Source organism: Pelophylax lessonae (genome assembly GCF_965119305.1).
Source record: "Pelophylax lessonae genome assembly, chromosome: 5".
Classification (NCBI taxonomy): domain Eukaryota; kingdom Metazoa; phylum Chordata; class Amphibia; order Anura; family Ranidae; genus Pelophylax; species Pelophylax lessonae.
Window position 1 is genome coordinate 483,182,520 of NC_138772.1, and position 19,113 is coordinate 483,201,632.

The window sequence follows — 19,113 nt, forward strand, 5'->3', positions numbered from 1 at the left end:
TGCAGGCTGATGATATTGACTGATGCGGTACAATGAGGACTGTATGAAAAACCTAAACTAGTAAACAGTAAGAGCCGGTTCACATTAGAGCGATCCGACTTGCCAGGGCGACCTCACAAGTCGCGGTGCGCTGCTCCTACCGCGACCTCGGAGCGGCCAGCACGGACTTCATAACATTGAAGTCAATGCAGGTCGCTCCGGGACGCCCCAAAGAAGCTCCGGACCCTTTTTCTAAGTCGGAGCGACTTGTGTCGCTCCTATTAGAACGGGTCCACAGCTTCTCTATGGTAGGCGACCTACGGCGACCTGTCAGGCGACCACGTCGCCTGACAGGTCGCCCCAGTGTGAACGGGGTCTAAGGGTATGATGCCTGTATTCTTCTCAAGGTTTGATTTTCACTTTGATTATAGTGAAAATCATTAAATATTAAAGTGGTTCTAAATTCAAATTCTATGTATTAAGGTAAAAAAAAAAAAAAAAAAAAACTTTCAGAAGTTGTTCCTCTCCCCCTAAATCCATACCTGCGTCCTGTACTGATCTATCGCTGTGCCTGTCTGCAGCAGCACTGCTCTTTCTCCCTAGTCTCACAGCGCAGATAAATAGCAGTGAGCCATTGGCTCCTGCTACTATCAATCAAATCCAGTGAGGAGGGAGTGGCTGAGCTGTGCTGTGTCTATAGATGCAAACAGCTCAGCTCGTGAGAAAATCTGCACGTGTGCCACCATAGGAAGCAGCTTCTTATGGTGGAAAATGGAGAAAAGCACCGTTGGGGGAACCCAGGAGAGGAGGTTCTGCGCTGCTATGTGCAAAACCTTGGACTGAGCAGGTAGGTATAAAAGGTTTATTATTTTAGTAAAAAAAAAAATTACAAGCGCTTTAAAGAGACAGGCTGCCTAGTATAAAAAGGCAGTTATCAGAGGACATGATGTACAAAGTGCAGTTATCTGGTCCAGTATATTGCACCTTTCACAATGCATAGGCAATTGTCTGGTTACTATGGGATAGTGCACCTCCCACATTTCTATCTGCCTTATCATACAATCATGTCAACATTTACATATAAGTAGGTATAGTAAGGATCAGAGATGCATAACACACCATTAACCACTTGCCGACCGCCGCACGACTATTTACCTGCACGGTCACGGACCCCCCGCGCGTGTGACCGGCGGACCCGATGTCCGCCAGTCACTCGCGATCGTCGGGGGGAGAGGGAGAAAGGCAAGCCACCTGTCATTCTCCCCTGTGTAGAAATAGTGATCATACGGTTCTACTATGTAGGACCGTTGATCACTGTTCCTACACCTCAAGCCACAGCCAATCACAGTTAGAATCACGCCCCTAGGGACACACATAACCCCTCCCTCTCAAAAAAAGTTAACCCCTTCACTGCCAGTGTAATTTTACAGTAACAGTGCATATTTATAGCACTGATTACAGTAGTAATGTCACTGGTAACCCCAAAAGTGTAAAAAATGTCAGTCAAGGGTCCGATCTGTCCGCCGCAATGTCGCAGTACCGCAAAAAAAAAAATGACAAAAGAGATTTTTTTTTTTTTTTACAGTAGGTCCAGGTGTAGGGCAAAATGCTAAATGAAATGTAAGTGTAATAACTAATGTAGGTCACATATTGAAGTTAATAAAAGGTTTTACACTATTGGAGAACTTTTGCCTCTAATTCTATGGCTATGGTGAACATGGAGAGAGAGAGAGTAAAGCAGAAGCCGTGGATGATAAGCCCCTCAGGGAAAAGCAAATTTAGACCTTCCTCTTAAATGAGAGGCCATGGCCATCTGGTGAGTGGTGGTGTTCCACGTTGGTGGATTTGAAGCACTGAAGGAACTTTATGTACATGAGCACTTTGTATAGTGGAATTTATGGAAACAAACCTCTCCAATAATTTTTATGTGGACACATTTATTTGGACATTTTGGTTTTTTATAAGATTTGATCATTTATGAATGAACTTGATTAATAGGGGACTGATATTTATACACTGTAGCACTTTATTTAAAAAGAGAGTGATCCGTTTATATAACTAATTATTGATTTATACGTGAAACGTATACATTGCAGCATACATATAGCGAGTAAAAAAAAAAAAAAAAAAAAAAAAAAAAAAAAGGTATCGAACAACATTTTTCCAGATAAAAGACCATACCAACAGTGAAGTTTGGAGATGGGAACATCATGGTGTGGGGCTGTTTTTCAGCATACGGTACTGGCAAACTTCAGATCATCCAAAGAAGGATAAATGGAAAAATTTACCAAGACATACTTAATAAAACTCCGGTGACTTGTACTGGGATGATGAAGATGAAACGAGAGTGGACATTTCAGCAAGACAATGATCCCAAACACAAAGCCAAGGAAACTCTCAATTGGAATCAAAGAAAGAAAATAAAGCTACTAGAATGGCCCAGCCAATCACCTGACCTGAATCCAATAGAAAATCTATGGAAAAAACTAAAGATCAGGGCTCAAAGAAGAGGCTCATGGAACCTTCAAGATTTTTAGACTGCTTACAATGCATGTGACTAGTTTCCCCATACAGGCGGCATCTTGAAGCTGTCATTACCAACAAAGGATTTTGTACAAAGTATTAAAAAAGTTAGCATGTTCTATACTTTTTTCCTGTGTTATTCCATTTTAATACACATCATTTCTGAACTTACTTGTTTTGGTTTCTTTGTATGTATGGATTGCATGGGTTGTTACCGACATGTGGTTAAAAGTTCATGTAAATCGCACCTTTAGAAAAATATTTACCTAGAAAATGGTGACGTGTTCAATACTTATTTTACCTTCTGTATATGCAAAGGGGAGTGATTTATACAACCTGTGAGCAACACAGACATGTAGCATAGGTATTTGTAGTTGAACACAGTGCACCATATAACTAATTAAAGGGTATAAGATATTTAGCGCTGTTAAACACTTTGTGTGTTTTTGTACAGCAGCTGTATTTGGAGTCAAGGGTATTGCGGGTATTATTGTTTGAGTTCAATCTCAACTTACTCCAAAGTAAAATAGCTATTTTCCGTTCATATGAAAAAAACGGTCAATTAGATCATTTTCGATTTGTAGAACAGCTGATACTTAAAAACGTAACTCCACTTTTGTGGAGATAAAAAAACATTCCCTTCTGAGTGATCTCTGTACATTACAAGGACTTTAACAAACTTTGTTGCAGATTCCTATCTTTTGTTATTCTGAAGAAATCATTGTTTGTTCCTCTGTACTGAGTGGGTCAAATGGGAGTGGTTTCATAATTATCTATCAGCTGTGGCACCTGCAGGCCTCTAATGAGGAAATTTGCTGGGCCTGCATCCCTTTAGACGTGTTCCTACTGGGAGTATATCAACAAAAATGACATTTTTGCCAGAAATCTGACTTGTATCTCAGGCAGAATTCTGGGAATATCAGTGAGCCACACAAGCAGGAAATGATGTTTCTGGGGTGTGGTCAGTAAACATTCTGTGTACAGAACAGCTCCAGGTAGCCATACTGCATTGCTTTTTTACAAAATTACAACAGCTGCAGATTGAAAAGGAAAGGTAATTTTTAATAACATTCAATGATAATATGATTTGTGTCGCAATTGTATACGCTATATTGTTTTTTCTTTATCTGCTATTTTTTTTTTCCCAATGAAAGTGGAGTTACGCTTTATAAACAAGTGTACTCCTGGACCAAAGCAATTATAAAAACTTTTTTTGTTGTAATTATTTTACACAGAAACAAAAGCCTCAGTTTACAAATGGATTAATACAGAGAGTGTGGAGAATGTATTCACCTGGAGAACGTATTCACAAGTCTATACATTCCAGTCAACTGGTAAATAAGGTCATGTGAACTGTATTCTAGCGATACCTTCATGGGAATCTCTGTACCCATACCGAAAAGGTTGTAAGAACATTCAGGAAGGCCTGGGGGGAATTAAGGCCCCAGTTGTGTTTTTCTTTTCTGCTATTTGATCAACAAGCGAGCTTTCGGTGAAGTACGAGGGGGAAAGGGCAGTGAAGAGGGGGAGACCTCTATGGAAGAAAAGACTGGCAATTAGGAATGGAAAGGTGGAAGGACAGGAAAGTAACGGTTGGGTGGAATGAGGATTTAGTCAACGTCCCTGCAGATACGTGCCACATGTTAACCCCTTCACGTGACTGTATGCAAAATATGCAGCCCCACTGAACTGGGCTTTTTTCTGTAGGGCTCCATATTTGTGTGTATCTCCCTTTGTGCTGGGAGTCCGCCACATGGCTCTCTCAGCACAGAGACAGGAGTCCTAGTGGGAGCCCCAGCCCCGTATTAATGATAGGGACCCAGAACTACCAATTTTATGTCACCTGATTGCTGTGACAGCCTCTGATCAGTCACTATGAAGCCCGCCCTGTTTTCTCTCTCTGTGAATAGTGAAGAGATACTTCGTATCGCTCTCTCTTCTTGCAAAGGAAAAAAAAAGCGTGTGTAAAAAATAAATGAATAATAAAAATAGAATATTAACCATTTGACGATCGCCCACTGCAGATTTATTGCGGCAGGCGGCCGCTCCTGGGCAAACTGATGTAGTACTACGTCGCTCGCTCAGGAGACTCAAGGGGGCTCAAGGAGGCTCGTCAGCCGGGGAGCCATTGCGTGTGACAGGCGGCTCCGATGGCTGCCGGCCACTCGCGATCTCCCCCCGCTGACAGAGAAGAATGGCTGATGTAAACACAGCCGTCCGTCATTCTCCCTTAAGTGATCGAAGAGGCTATGTGATCCTGCTATATAGGATCACATGTCTCTGTGACGATCTCACAAGCCCAACCCCCCCCCCCCCGACCAGTTAGAATCACTCCCCTAGGCTTACATTTAACCCCTTGATCACTAATAGTATTAACCCCTTCCCTGCTAATGGCATTATTACAGTAACAGTGCATATTTTTAGCACCGATTACAGTAGTAATGTTAATGGTACCCCCAAAAGTGTCAAAAATGTCAGGGGTCCGATCTGTCCGCCGCAATGTCGCAATCCCACAAAAAAAAAAAAAATATCACAGATAGCCATTACTAGTAAAAAAAAAAAAACAAAAAAAATCTTTCCCGTAGTTAGACGCAATAACTTTTGTGCAAACCAATCAAAATACGCTTATTGCGATTTTTGTTTACCAAAATCAATTACCATTTACCCCCAAATGAAAGCCCAGTTTGTCCGGAAAAACGCGGTATAATCCACTTGGATGCACAAAGTAGTTGTGTTATGAACGGTTTTACGAACACATGTCAAAGTTGAAATAAATGTGCTTAGGCATTTAGATTTGTTTTACTCTTCTGTGCGAAGAGGTTAATAATCCACTGTCCCACTGCTGGAGGAAAAGTATCTTTTCACCTAGCCGATATACAAATTCTTGCGATGTTTAGAGTGGTTGTTAACCCTTATTCAATGAAGAGACTGACCTCAGGTGATACACAGAAATGAAACAATTCCTTCTACATAAGTTGTACCCGTTTAACTTCAGTCTTCTCTACAACCATTCAAAGTGCAGAAGACGCACGCACACACATGTGCCTCTCCCTAGCACTTGGCTTGCAATGGGGGCACATGGAGAAAAGGAGGAACATACTTCGCCGGCAGGGGAACCCCAGAGGAATGGGGCTGCTCTGTGCAATATCCTTGCAACAAGTCTGTAATCTGCACGAACTGCTACAATTGTGTAACTTTGTTACAGTTCAGTTAAACTGTACATTGTAAGAAGTTGCTACAGAAATCAATGAAGAAACTGCCATAAACAACTCCTGCTTGAAAACTGAGACGTTGGCCTTGGCAATCAAACAGTTCCAGAAGGAACATAAAAGGGGAAGTAGATATACAGTGGATTTAAAAAGTCTACACACCCCTGATAAAATGTCAGGTTGTGTGACGTAAAAAAATGAGTCAAAGATAAATAATTTCAGAACTTTTTCCACTTTTAATGTGATCTATAAACCGTACAACTCACTTGAACAAAAAACTGAATTCTTTTAGGTGGGGGAGAAGTTAACCACTTTACCACCGGAGGATTTTCCTGCTTTACGTCCAGGCCATTTTTTGCAACTTGGCACTGTGCGACTTTGACAATTGCGCGGTCATGCAACGCCGTACCCAAACTAAATTTACGTCCTTTTTTTCCCACAAACAGAGCTTTCTTTTGGTGGTATTTGATCACCTCTGTGCTTTTCATTTTTTGCGATATTAATAAAAAAAGAGCGACAATTTTGAAAAAATAACAATATTTTTCTACTTTGACAGTTAAAAAAAATATCCAATATATTCAATTTTTGTCATATATTGAAGCCTCGTACACACGTACCGATTGTCGGCCGCAAATATTCGGCCGCCGACCGATCAGCCGATTGTAGGCGTTAGTATGAAGTTTCCGACAGCGCAATCTGTCGTGCAGACTTTAAAATATTTGTTGGCCGTCACCAGAACGGCCGATTGTTCGCCAGTCAGTACAGAATTCGGCCGACAATCAGCAGATTTGCAAGACTGGGCATGCTCAGAGAAGAAAAAACACACGGAAAGTTAACCATCACATGACATCACTTCTGCAGTCGGCTGTTGTTGGCCGACAAAATTCGTGTGCAGTCTTTTGCAGTTTTCAACCGACAGGACAGCCCTGGACAAAAGACGGCCAATCGTTCGGCCGACGATCGCTACGTGTGTACGGGGCTTTAGGCCAAAATGTATTTAGCTACATGTCTTTGACAAAAAAATTCTCAATGAGCGTATTTTTAACCGCTTTAAGACCGGAAGATTTTACCCCATTCCTGACCAGGCCATATTCTGTGATTTGGCACTGCGTTACTTTAACAGACAATTGCACGGTTGTGCGATGCTATACCCAAATTAAATTTATGTCCTTTTTTTCCCCATAAATAGGGCTTTCTTTTGGTGGTATTTGATCACCTGTGCGATTTTTACTTTTTGCGCTATAAACAAAAAAAGAGTGACAATTTTGAAAAAATAACAATATTTTTCAAATTTTTTATATGAATTCCCCCCCCCCCCCTCCCCCAATGTAAAAATCTAATTTTTTTTAACATTTTAGGCCAATTTGTTTTCTGCTACATATGTTTGGTAAAAAAAAAAAATCATAATAAGCGTATTTTGATTGGTTTACGCAAAAGTTATTGCAGCTACTAACTACGGGAAATTTATGTCATTTTTATTGTTTTTCTTTTAAACTAGTAATAGCGACGATCTGCGATTTTTTTGCGGGACTGTGACATTGCGGCGGACAGATCGGACCCCTAACTGACATTTTTGACACTTTGGGGGTACCAGTGACATTACTATAGTAATCAGTGCTATAAATATGCACTGTTACTGTAATAATGACACTGGCAGGGAAGGGGTTAATTTTATTTGTGATCAAGGGGTTAACTGTATGCCTGGTGCTTACTGACGTGTGTGGGGGGAGGGGACTGTGTGACACAGGCACAGATCACAGGTTCAGCTATGCTGAATCCTGTAATCTGTCCCTGCCTGTCACATAGGAGATCCGCCCGCTTTGTTTACACAAGCGGGCGGATCTCCTCACTCGATCCCCGACGATCGGGGAAGAGCGGCGGTGATCACTGCCTCTCCTCCCCTGGCCCGACTCACGCTGTGTCTGAATACACCGGGAGCGAGCCTCCGGCGGCGCGCGCGCACCGCCCACAAGGGAAGGAGTCCGGCGACGTAGGTCTACGTCGTTGGACGATAACGAGCCCCTTTGCCGCAGTACCAGCTCAGTGAGCGGTCGGCAAGTGGTTAAAATAACATGGTTGCATAAGTGTTCACACCCTTAAACATACTTTGGTGAAGCACCTTTTGATTTTATTACAGCACTCAGTCTTTTGGGGGTATGAGTCAATTAGCATGGCACGTCTTGACTAGGCAATATTTGCCCACTCTTCTTTGCAAAAAAACTCAAAATCTGCCAGATTCCAGGGGCATCTCCTGTGCACAGCCCTCTTCAGATCACCCCACAGACTTTTATTTAGATTCAGGTCAGGGCACTGGCTGGGCCATTCCAAAACTTTAATCATATTCTGGTGAAGCCATTCCTTTGTTGAGTTGGATGTATGCTTTGGGTCGTTGTCATACTGAAAGATGAAGTTCCTCTTCATGTTCAGGTTTCTAGCAAAAGCCTGAAGGTCTTGTGCCAATATTGACTGGTATTTGGAACTGTTCATAATTCCTTCTACCTTGACTAAGACCCCTGTTTCAGCTGAAGAAAAACAGCCCCAAAGCATGGCGCTGCCACCACCATGCTTCACTGTGGGTATGGTGTTCTTTTGGTGATGTGCAGTATTGTTTTTGTGCCAAACCTATCTTTTGGAATTATGGCCAAAAAGTTCAACCTTGGTTTCATCAGACCAGAACACATTTTCCCACATGCTTATGGGAGACTTCAGATGTGTTTTTGCAAAATTTAGCTGGGCTTGGATGTTTTTCTTCCTAAGAAAAGGCTTCCAACCTGCCACTCTATCCCATAGCCCAGACATATGAAGAATACGGGAGATTGTTGTCACATGTACCCCACAGCCAGTACTTGCCAGATATTCCTGCAGATTCTTTAATGTTGCTGTAGGCCTCTTGGCAGCCTCCCTGACCATTTTTTTTTCTCATCCTTTCAGCAATTTTGGAGGGACGCCCAGTTCTTGGTAAAGTCATTGTGTTGCCATATTTTCTCCACTTGATGATGACTGTCTTCACGTGTTCCATGGTATATCTAATGCCTTGGAGATGCTTTTGTACCCTTCTCTTGACTGATACCTTATAACCATGAGAACCCTCTATGGCTTTTGCTGTAGGATGTGACTAAGTAAATGTCAGGAAAGACCTACTAGAACAGCTGAACTTTATTTGAGGTTAATTAGAGGCACTTTAAATGATGGCAGGTGTGTACTGACTCCTATTTAACATGAGTTTGAATATGATTGCTTAATTCTGAACACAACTACATCTACAGTTATAAGAGGGTGTGCACACTTATGCAACCACATTATTTTCGTTTTTTTAGTCCCCCCCCCCCCCCCCCCCAAAAAAATATTTCAGTTTGTTTTTCAATTGAGTTGTACAGTTTTTAGGTCACATTAAAGGTGGAAAAAAGTTGTGAAATGATTTATCTTGGTCTCATTTTTCTACATCACAGAAACCTGACCTTTTAACAGAGGTGTGTAGACTTTTTAAATCAAATGTAGGTGTGTAAATGTTTTGAAGCCTAAATGAAGTCCTACAGGAGGTTATTATAAGGGAATAATATGGGTAATATGGGTACTCGTGTTTCCTCCCACACGCCTAAGACCTGCTGGTAAGTTAGTTGGCGCCTTTCTATATTGGCCCTAAATTGTGTACATAGGAATGTAGGATGGTAAGCTTCTTAAGGGCAGGGACTGATGTGAATGTACGATATGTAAAGTACTATGTAAATTGTTGGCGCTATATAAATACCTGTAATAAACAAAGACATTTTTGTAAAATAACTGCTTATTCAGATGTACGATTTTAGTATGAATAAGGCAGCTTTTGTCTTGCTATCAACAAAAAGCCAATTTGGCTTGCTATGCGTGAATTGCCTGCAGACTCCTAGACCCTACTAGCAGGTGCTGGAAATTTACATCTGTCAGCTCCCACGAATATGTAATATACAGAATAAATAATCCTAAATTATCTATAGGTCTACGGATTATAACAGCATGCATTACACTGAGAAACAAAGGGAGCATGACCACCTGTTTCCTTTATTCCAGGGAATGCTACAAAATGAATGACTGCTGTCAGAAACTGCCCCTTTCTCACTTGTACCAGTTTATAGAAATGATTCCAAAGTAATGACCTTCAAGATAAAATGATTGCCCTAGATCGCCAATAAAACATCTTACTACATGCGAATAATACTTCAACTTGCTCAAGGTTGGCTAAAAGTAACAGATGCCCCTGGAAAACCTTCTCAGTAAAATTTCAGCGCCTCTCATCTTCTGAAGTCCCCAGAGAAAGAACATGGCATGTGAAGGCAGAAGAGCATTTAAAAAAAAAAAAAAAAGAACTGTCTAGTGGAAAAGCTTTCTGATACACAACAAGGAAAACAGAGACTAGTAACTGTTTGTGATTAGAGTTATAATTAGCTTGTCCTCAGAATGCACAACACATGCCAGATTTTCCTCATACAAGATCCTTACTACACAAAGATATAATGGTTATTTTAACTCCACTAAAGCAACCTGCTTTTAGAATTTGTATTCTCATCACAGAGCTGTTATAGGTTTAGTGCACCTTAAAATGATCGGGAAAGTCATATGTGGATCCTAGTGAAAGGTGACCCTTGGGTTATCTAACACCTCTTTCTCAGTCCTCAGTTCTGTCACAGCTTATTCTGGAGATTCCTAGTGCTTCCACCTCTCCTGCTTTCTCCATAAAATATCAAAGGACTAAAATGACCACATAAGATATAAAACAACTCCTTGTTTGTGGATGAAAATATGCTTGACCAACAGATATGGAAAGGGTTCTTTACTGAAACAAATGTGAAAATGGTCTTCTAAAAGGAACTATTTGTACCACATTGAAACCTTTTAACCGGGTTTAAAGCGGAGTTCCACCAAAAAGTGGAACTTCCACTTTAGGTAGTTCTAACCCCCTGACATGCCACATTTGGCATGTCATTTTTTTGGGGGGGGAGTGGGTACCTAGTTTTGACATGTACCCGCTCCCACTTCCGCTTGGAGCGCCGCCGCGCCCTGAGCGGAAGTTCTCCTCTCCCCCTCCCTCCCTGCAATCTTCTGGGACATGTCAGAGGTCCCAGAAGATTGCCGGCCAATCACAACGCATAGCGCAACTCACGCATGCGCAGTGTGTACCCGGCTGTGAAGCCGCAAACTGTCACAGCCGGGTGCCCACACCAGTGATGCCGGCGTCGCAGAGCAGAGAGGGAGAAGAGCGAGGCTTCGGGCGGCCGCATCGCTGGACCGTTGGACAGGTGAGTGTGTGAGGCTGGAACTCCGCTTTAAGAAATACCAAATAACATAAATGGCAATTTGCTGTTTACCTGCCACTCTCCAAAGTAAGGAAAAGTAAGGAAAAACTCCCTAGAATGGTATTGCCAGAGCAAAAGCCCCAACTGAAAAAATTCCACTCTATTCCTTTTCCAGTGACGTAGCAATGGGATTCCAGCTTCTTTCTTACTTGGGGCCAATCAAGGGGGTGAGGAAACAGACCAAGCCGAGAGAGAAGCAGCAGCACTGGACACTGAAGCCTTCAGCAAAGTGGTGCAAGCGCACTGTACAGAGGCTGGAACATTGTTGGCTCTCCTAGCAATTCCTAATCACATGGAGCATCAATCCATCTCCATAGCAATGTGTTTCAAGGCTTTGCATCTTTATAAAGCTTTCTTGAGTAACATCCACATAAATGGGAGGACTCAAAGCTTTAAACTGCCTCAGCGGGCTTGCCTTCTTCCCACTGGGCATCCAGGAGCCATCTCTTCCCCAGGTAAGTAATGCACATGCACCTGGCCATCCACATGATCTGAAAGAAAATGTGATTCACCACACCAGAGAAACCTGCTTGCTCTGTGGTCCAGCTCTGATGCTCACGTACCCATTGTAGCTGCTTATGGCTGTGGACACTGGTCAGCATGGGCACCCTCACCGGTCAGTGGATTTGTAGCCCCATACACAACAAACTGCGATGCACTTTGTTTTCTGACACCTTTTTATTGGAACCAGATTTTTCTTTTTAGGCAATTTGTGCTACAGAAGCTCTTCCATTGGATTGGACTACATAGGCCAGTCTTCTCTACCCACATGCATCAATAAGCCTTGACTGCCCATGGCCATATCACTGGTTCTCCTAACTTGGACAATTTTTGGTAGTTCCTGACTACTACATACCTGGAACATCACAAAAGAGCTGCAGTTTTGGAGTTGCTCTGACCCAGTCATCTAGCCATTACAATTTTGGCCCTTGTCAAAGTTGCTGAAAGCCTTACACTTGCCCATTTTTTCTGCTTTCAACAAGTCTGCTTCAGGGATAACAACATGGTTGATGAGCTTATGGAAAATAGTGCTATGAAAATCTTCTTTTTACATTTTCCATATATAGCACATAAAGGTCTGTCTTCATTTTAAAAAGGTAAAATTTACTTGTTTTTACCCTTTTTCACGCTGCCCTTCTTCGCAATATACTAACCTATTTTCTTTATATTTTACTGACATGGTCAATCACCATTTGGAATACCAATACAAAGCCGGAAAATGGATGGTCAGATCACCCAAACCAAGTTATAACCATAGCACAGAGAAAGGTTCTCATCTGCACAGAAATCTAAGAAAAGGGAAGAGATCCTTCGCCAGATTATGTTGTATTAGAATACTTGCTAAACTGAGGGTAGAATTGGTGCTGGGTCAGGAAATGGTGATGAATTACAAAAGTGCAGACAAATGTATCATCTCCTGTCAGTTTTTGGTGAAGATCTGCCATAACCTAGCCATAGCAAATAATCTTCCTTTACTAAGAGTGCCACAATCTATTTTTTTAAACAAATTTTTATTGAGGTTTTTCATGAAAAGTAGGTACAGACAATTGAAACTTCAGGTATACATATTACTTGCATATTCAAGTGTATAAACAGTATATTCCGTAAGTTTGTACAACAGTAACGAGCACATTGGTTAAACCATGCTAGCAGTATGCGCGGGTAAGTCCCTAATCTTAAATTCTGCTAGATTAACTACCTTAGGATGCGGATACCCCTAATGGGAACCAACTGCATCCGGATAGAGATACTTGGCTAGTATCTTATAATGAGGAGCTCTAATCCATCACATGAAGACGATCATGTGGTAAGGTGGAACAATTTGGATACATGTCGCTTGCTAGCATGGTATAACATAACAATCTAACGTAGGATTATATTCGAACTGTAGGGAGACACATCACTCGTTGTCCGGGTAGGAATGTGAGCAGCCTCCTCTGTAATAACTGGATGATATCTTTAGCATGTTTCCGTTGGACATGTATTGATTATGCAGACAAGAAATGGAACAAGTGGCGCAAGCTGTTAGCACTACATAAAAACGATAGTCCATATAGTAGCACATCAAGGCTATGATAAAGTCTTAAGGTGAGATGAGAAAATAGTCTGGATGCTCAGGGCCAGCCTGTTGGGAGCAGAAGCGATCTCCAAACATGCAACAAACAAAAGAGAAAACAGGCGCCTTTGAGTTAAGACTGCAATTTAATATGGCAAACAAGTAATTAAAACTTACATCAAGGTAAGTATGAGCAGACAAGATGGGTCCTTCCGGTGTCCATGTGGAGGCTGGGGCTTGGGGTCATCACTGTGGGTCTGTAATACTCTCCTCTTTTCCTCTTCCTGTCCAGCAGGAAGTGGAGGGTGTCACAGCAGTGAGATGGAGGCTTGGACAGCAGGGTGAAACCGCAGTGAGATGGAGGCTTGGGCCGCATGGTGGCCGTGATGCTTGTCCACAGGATCTTCCGGCGTAATGACTGACGCGTTTCCGAGCATGCGCACTGTGGGGGGAAAACAGCGCGCGCTCCTTTTTCAAAGTCGGATGTAAAGGGGAAAGAGAAGGACCAATTTATGTGTTTCGGGACAATGCCCTCTGGTGGTGAAGTTATTAAATTACTATCAAAGTAAACATGACTCGACGTTATGGCTGTATGAGGAACAATGGTCCCTCTAGAGGTCAAACCAGTAAGAAATAAAAATAAACAATAATATACATGTGATACGATGCATGAAGAGAATAATGCCATAGACAATGAGAGGAAAAAAAAAAAAAAAAATGGGATGAAATGAGAAAAATGATAAATGTGAAAGTAAAATTAAATATGAATAAAAATAAAATATGAAAAGTAAATAAAAATCAAAATCAAAAATGGGAAATTGAAAATTAAAAATAAATGTAAACAAAATAAAGAATTGTATACGATATACATATATATGCATACATCATATACAATTCTTTATTTTGGAGTCCAGCTTCAAAAATCATTTCCACCCAAAGCTATTATTGTAATTGTTTTGTCATTACCGGCGTAAGTGGGTCTTTTAAAAAAAAATCCAAGGATTAGAATTCCCTGCAGTGGCTTGCCTCTCCTCCCCTATACCAAGGCCATAAAGAAGACGTCAATCTTTTGCAGCTGCAATACCAAATTATTTGTTTTATCATCATTCTGGAAAATATTTAGAGGGGAGTTAAATCAATATTTGGCCTTGAAAAAGCAGGGAAAAGGGAAACCTGGTGAGAATAACCTACCACCGTTGTCCCTGAGCACTGCAACAAGCCATCATGCAATTCACTTGCCAGCAGCCACGCAGAACTTAAATAATTTTGGGTGGAGCTGGGGAATTACATGTAGACCATCAAGCCAAAAGCATTGCACTTAATATACCACTAGGGACTCTGTATGCAGATTTTGCACAGCAGCCAAACTGTCAACACTTTTGTTCACCCTGATGATAGCTGAAAAAAAAAAAATGCTGATTATTGGGATTGATTTATTTCACTCTTGAGCTGAAGTGCTAATCTCATTTTCCTTTGCCTCCCATGTGAGAAAATAGTTTAGCGCTGTTTTCCCCGATTCAGTACTTCTGAACGTTCCCTTGTTGGAACGAGCCCACGCTTCTCCTGTCCAAAATCTTTTTAGCACATTGGTTTGAGGTGGGATCAGCGTTTTGTATTAAAATAACACAGATGAGGGGAGCAGTTTATTATTACTGGATCAAACAATGAATTTAAAGCTTTAGGAGCAGAGACCCCAAGTGTATCTGAAAACAATTAATATTAATATATCACATTAATTATTTACTTCCAACCAAGAGCTTGAGGGGAAAAAGCAGCTAAAAGATAATGAATTAAATATCAGCCTTTTAAATGAAATGCTATACAAAATCAAGGCCGGGGAAAGCAGTGCAGCACAATATAAAGTAACAGCAAGAAAGTGGAGTTAGCTAAAAATGGTGCAAACCCGATACTCATGGCTCATCATCACCAATGACCAATAAGAACGATGAGTAAGGAGATATTGGAGGCCGACACTTTATGCTGCAGGCAAGTGCCGTTTATATACAGCGTGGAACAGTCAATTAGCGTTCAACCGTCACTGTCAGTGTAGAAGGATGTCATGGATTTGCCTAGAGGATGTGCTGATGGGAAAAGCTCAAACAGCAGGATTCGCTGTATGTGGGCGGCAAGAGGGAATCGGTGCTGAGTTTTCTACAGTGAATAAATGCTGACGTGCTGCTGCAGAACTGGAGTGTAGTGTTTATTTATAACAGATGGTCAGCCAACAAGGAATGTATATCCTTAACATCTCTGTAAAGGGTTAAACTACACAGACAACTTTAACCTCGCACTACTAAATGATTTAACAGCTTTTATATAATTATCTAGTTGAAATCAATATGCTTCAGGTGAGGGGAATGCCAACAAGGAGTTCAAATGCTCACACAATAGAATGACATCTCCCATGTTTAGCCCTAATGACTGCTTAGGCCTTCTGCTAGCATGACTGTTCTTCGGGAGAGGTAAAAGTTTAACTCGAGTAAGCAAAAAACAAAAACACAAGCACTGAAGAAACTCGATTGGCGTTACTACCAGGCAATGAGTACTTTTATAGAGGTTAGCAATGGCAGCTTCCATATTTCTGTAAACATTAGTGCTCTGCAAAATACTTAGCATTGCTCTGCATCAGGTTGCAATTGCCTGGCATTGTCAGATGCTTTGACATACTGCTTCCTGAGCATGCTCAATATCTCACATGTAGACAATTTTGATCTCTATCAACCTATCTGGAGTGTGGGTTTGCCGTCGTCCCTAAGAAGTTTTTGTGTGTGGGTTGGTATCTCGAGCCAAGTTGGATGGGACTTTTTAGGCAGGTAATTATAGTAAAGGTAATACAAAAGTATATAAAAAAGTATATAAAAAAGACAATTATTTAATGTCTTGTATCAAACAGTGTACATAATAAGTACATGGTTAATACGCGTTTCGGCTGCAAGGTGAGCCTTTTTCAAGGGTAGTGGTCACCAATTATATGTTTTGTGTTCCATGTGCGATTTTGATATACATCCTTTTTGAACAGCGAGAACCTGGGCTGCATCAATATGTATTGGAAAAAGTGTATATACACTCTTTTGGAATTGCTGCAGATTGGGTCATACACACGTCCAATCACATCAAGAAATGTGTGTGCCATCTTTGGCTTCGTCTCTGAATATACGCATTCCTCTATTTGTCAAGATCTTATGTGTGATCTCGGATAATTCCCTGGATCCTGGTAGAGGTCAATCACTTGCATCCAACAGTATTGTGTGTTTTTTTCCCCAAAGCGCATTTATTTAGGGTTAAGTGTTCTATGTTGCGGTGCTGCCGAGTGTCCTCTCTCCTCCCTCTCAGCCGAAACGCGTAGGGAAAAACGAAGGAGAAACTCTCTGATCAAAATTTCCAAGCTAAGCTGCGAGGAAAGACAGAGATCTATCCTAAATAGTCACCATATGAAACACTTGTCACTTAACTTCCTTCATGTATGGATAGACGGCACCCCTCCAGAGGAAAAACCTCCAATCTTTGAATTTACACTGCCTGTATAACGAGTTGCTACATTTTATGCCTTATCTAAGAATAAATATTGTCTGCACTTAGAGCGCTTTTCTCTCTTTTTTTCGTAATAAAAAACCAACAGATGTCCTCTTGGTAGACTGTTCACTACATGCATTTTAAGGCTTAATGTTTTTTTTTTTTTAATCAAAATCAAAGTTTATTAAACCACAAAATTGTACAGCAAATATAAAAGGACAAGCGATAAATGCATTACTGTCTACCATAATTAAGTGGCATATGCAAAAAACAACAAACCCCCCCCCCCCCCCGAAACAAAATCCCAAAAAAAAAAAAAAAAAACAGCCATGGGGACCCCCACCCGGGCCAGAAGGGCCCATCCAAACCACATCGTGCGTCTCAGCAGCCATCCAGTGCGTGCAGTACAGGAAAACAAAAACTCAACTATACGATATGTAGAATGGACTCTTAGGTAGCGCACGTCAGTGACGACTGTAGCCATCTATCCCAAATTTTATGGTACTTAGCAGGACACCCCCTATTAACATATATCAGCTTCTTATATGGCAGAGTAGCATTGACGTCAGCAATCCACGCGGCCAGGGTAGGAGGCGAGGACTGCATCCAGCTACGAGCTAACAACTTACGGGCACTAAACAACGTCTCATGTATGAATTTCAAAGAATTGTTATCTACTTCTAAATCTGGGAACAAGCCCAGTAGGCACTGCCTAGGATCCAATGAGACCGGGGAGCCCATTTGGTCATGTAGGAACTGAACAACTTGTTGCCAGAAACAATTAATACGAGGGCATTGCCAAATTAAATGCTCAAACGTCCCGGGGGAAAGGAGGCATTTGGGGCAATCCGGGGATCGGGAAGGATTAAATTTCGCCATCCTGACAGGCGTAAGATAGCATCTATGTAAAATGTAGGTATGTGTTAGTCTGTCAGACATCTTGGGAGACACCAATTTACCCACTTCCAGCACCTCACTCCAATCATCATCGTCCATGTCACCAGCACAATCCACCCACGGGGCCTTAAGGGCATAGGCCAACTGCGTCGACGAGGGGTTAAAAGCATATCATAAAACAAAGAGATCAGCTGCCGTGGTTTGTCCCTCTTTGCAACCAGCAGTACATCCAAAGGCTGCAAATGGGGACAAGCATCACCAAACTGTGCGGATAGGGCATGGCGCAACTGAAGAAATCGGAAAAACATAGAATTCGGTAGATGGAACTCGGCTTTCAGTCTGTCAAATGATTTGGGGCGACCGTCGTGGAGCACATGAGACAATAAATAAATGCCATGCTGTACCCAAATCCTCGGGTCAGGGATCAGCAACAGTTCCCTTAGGTGTCTGTTAAACCACAGGGGCGTATCGTCATGAAACAAAGGGCAACCCAATTTCGCCACTGCCAGATCCCAAATCCGTTTGGAGTGGAACCTAAAGGTATGCCTGCCGGAGCCCCCCGGCGCTCCTCCAAGACCTCTGAGAATATCACAAAAGGGGTGCGGGAAATGGCCAGGGGATTGCGTGCAGACCAGAGATTCATAGCGTAGCCTATCAAGTTTGTCAAAATAGAAAAAATGAGAGAGTTGTGCAGCAATATAATACAAGCCGAGGTCAGGGACCGCCAGGCCTCCCAGTCTAGTGGGGCACTTCAGTGCCCTCCAAGACAACTTGTGTCTGGACGAACACCAGATGAAAGACTTAAGAACAGATTCCAGAACCCGAAAATATTTCAGTTGTATATAAACCGGTGAGTGCCAGAGAATATACAGTATCTTAGGCAACAACACCATTTTCACCAAGCCTATACGACCCATAACACCCAAGGGCAGTTTAGACCAAATCTGCGTCTTATTCTTAGTCAAGGAAATCAGGGGTTCTACATTTAGAGGGACATAATCTGAGAGGTCCCGAGACACTTGAATCCCCAAGTACTTGAGTGAACTAACCCTCTGCAAAGGCAAGGATGCCTGTTCCAGTGGGGGTGGGAAGAGGTCAATAGGTAATATCTGGGACTTATCCCAGTTGATTTTCAAACCCGAGAAGGCCCCAAAGTCCTCGATGAGGCTGAGAGCAGTAGTCAGGGAGGATCCAGAATCAGCCAAGTACAGAATCATGTCATCTGCATACAGACCGACCTTTTCTTCCAAAGCACCCGAACACAGACCAGTGACACCAAGGTGTTCCCGCAAGGCCATAGCAAGTGGTTCAACAGCCAAGGCGTATAGAAGGGGAGAAATGGGGCACCCCTGACGCGTCCCCCTCGAGAGGGGAAAAGCAGCAGAGGTCCACCCATTCACTACCACCCTCGCTCTCGGGGAAGTGTAGAGAATGGAAAGCCATTTAACAAAATTAGGGCCGAAGCCGAAACAGCGTAGGCATTGCCACAGGTAGGGCCATTCCACCGAGTCGAACGCCTTGGCTGCATCCAGCGAAACTACCACCCTGGTGCCAACCTGCGAATGGGACGCCTGGATGTTCATATGCAAACGCCTGGTGTTAAACG

General features: G+C 42.2%; 1 protein-coding gene across 1 annotated transcript in view; it reads right to left on the bottom strand.

Moving 5' to 3' along the window:
* Positions 1-19,113, bottom strand: part of STK3 (serine/threonine kinase 3) — a 450,433-nt gene that overhangs the window by 103,242 nt on the left and 328,078 nt on the right. The window lies entirely within an intron of this gene.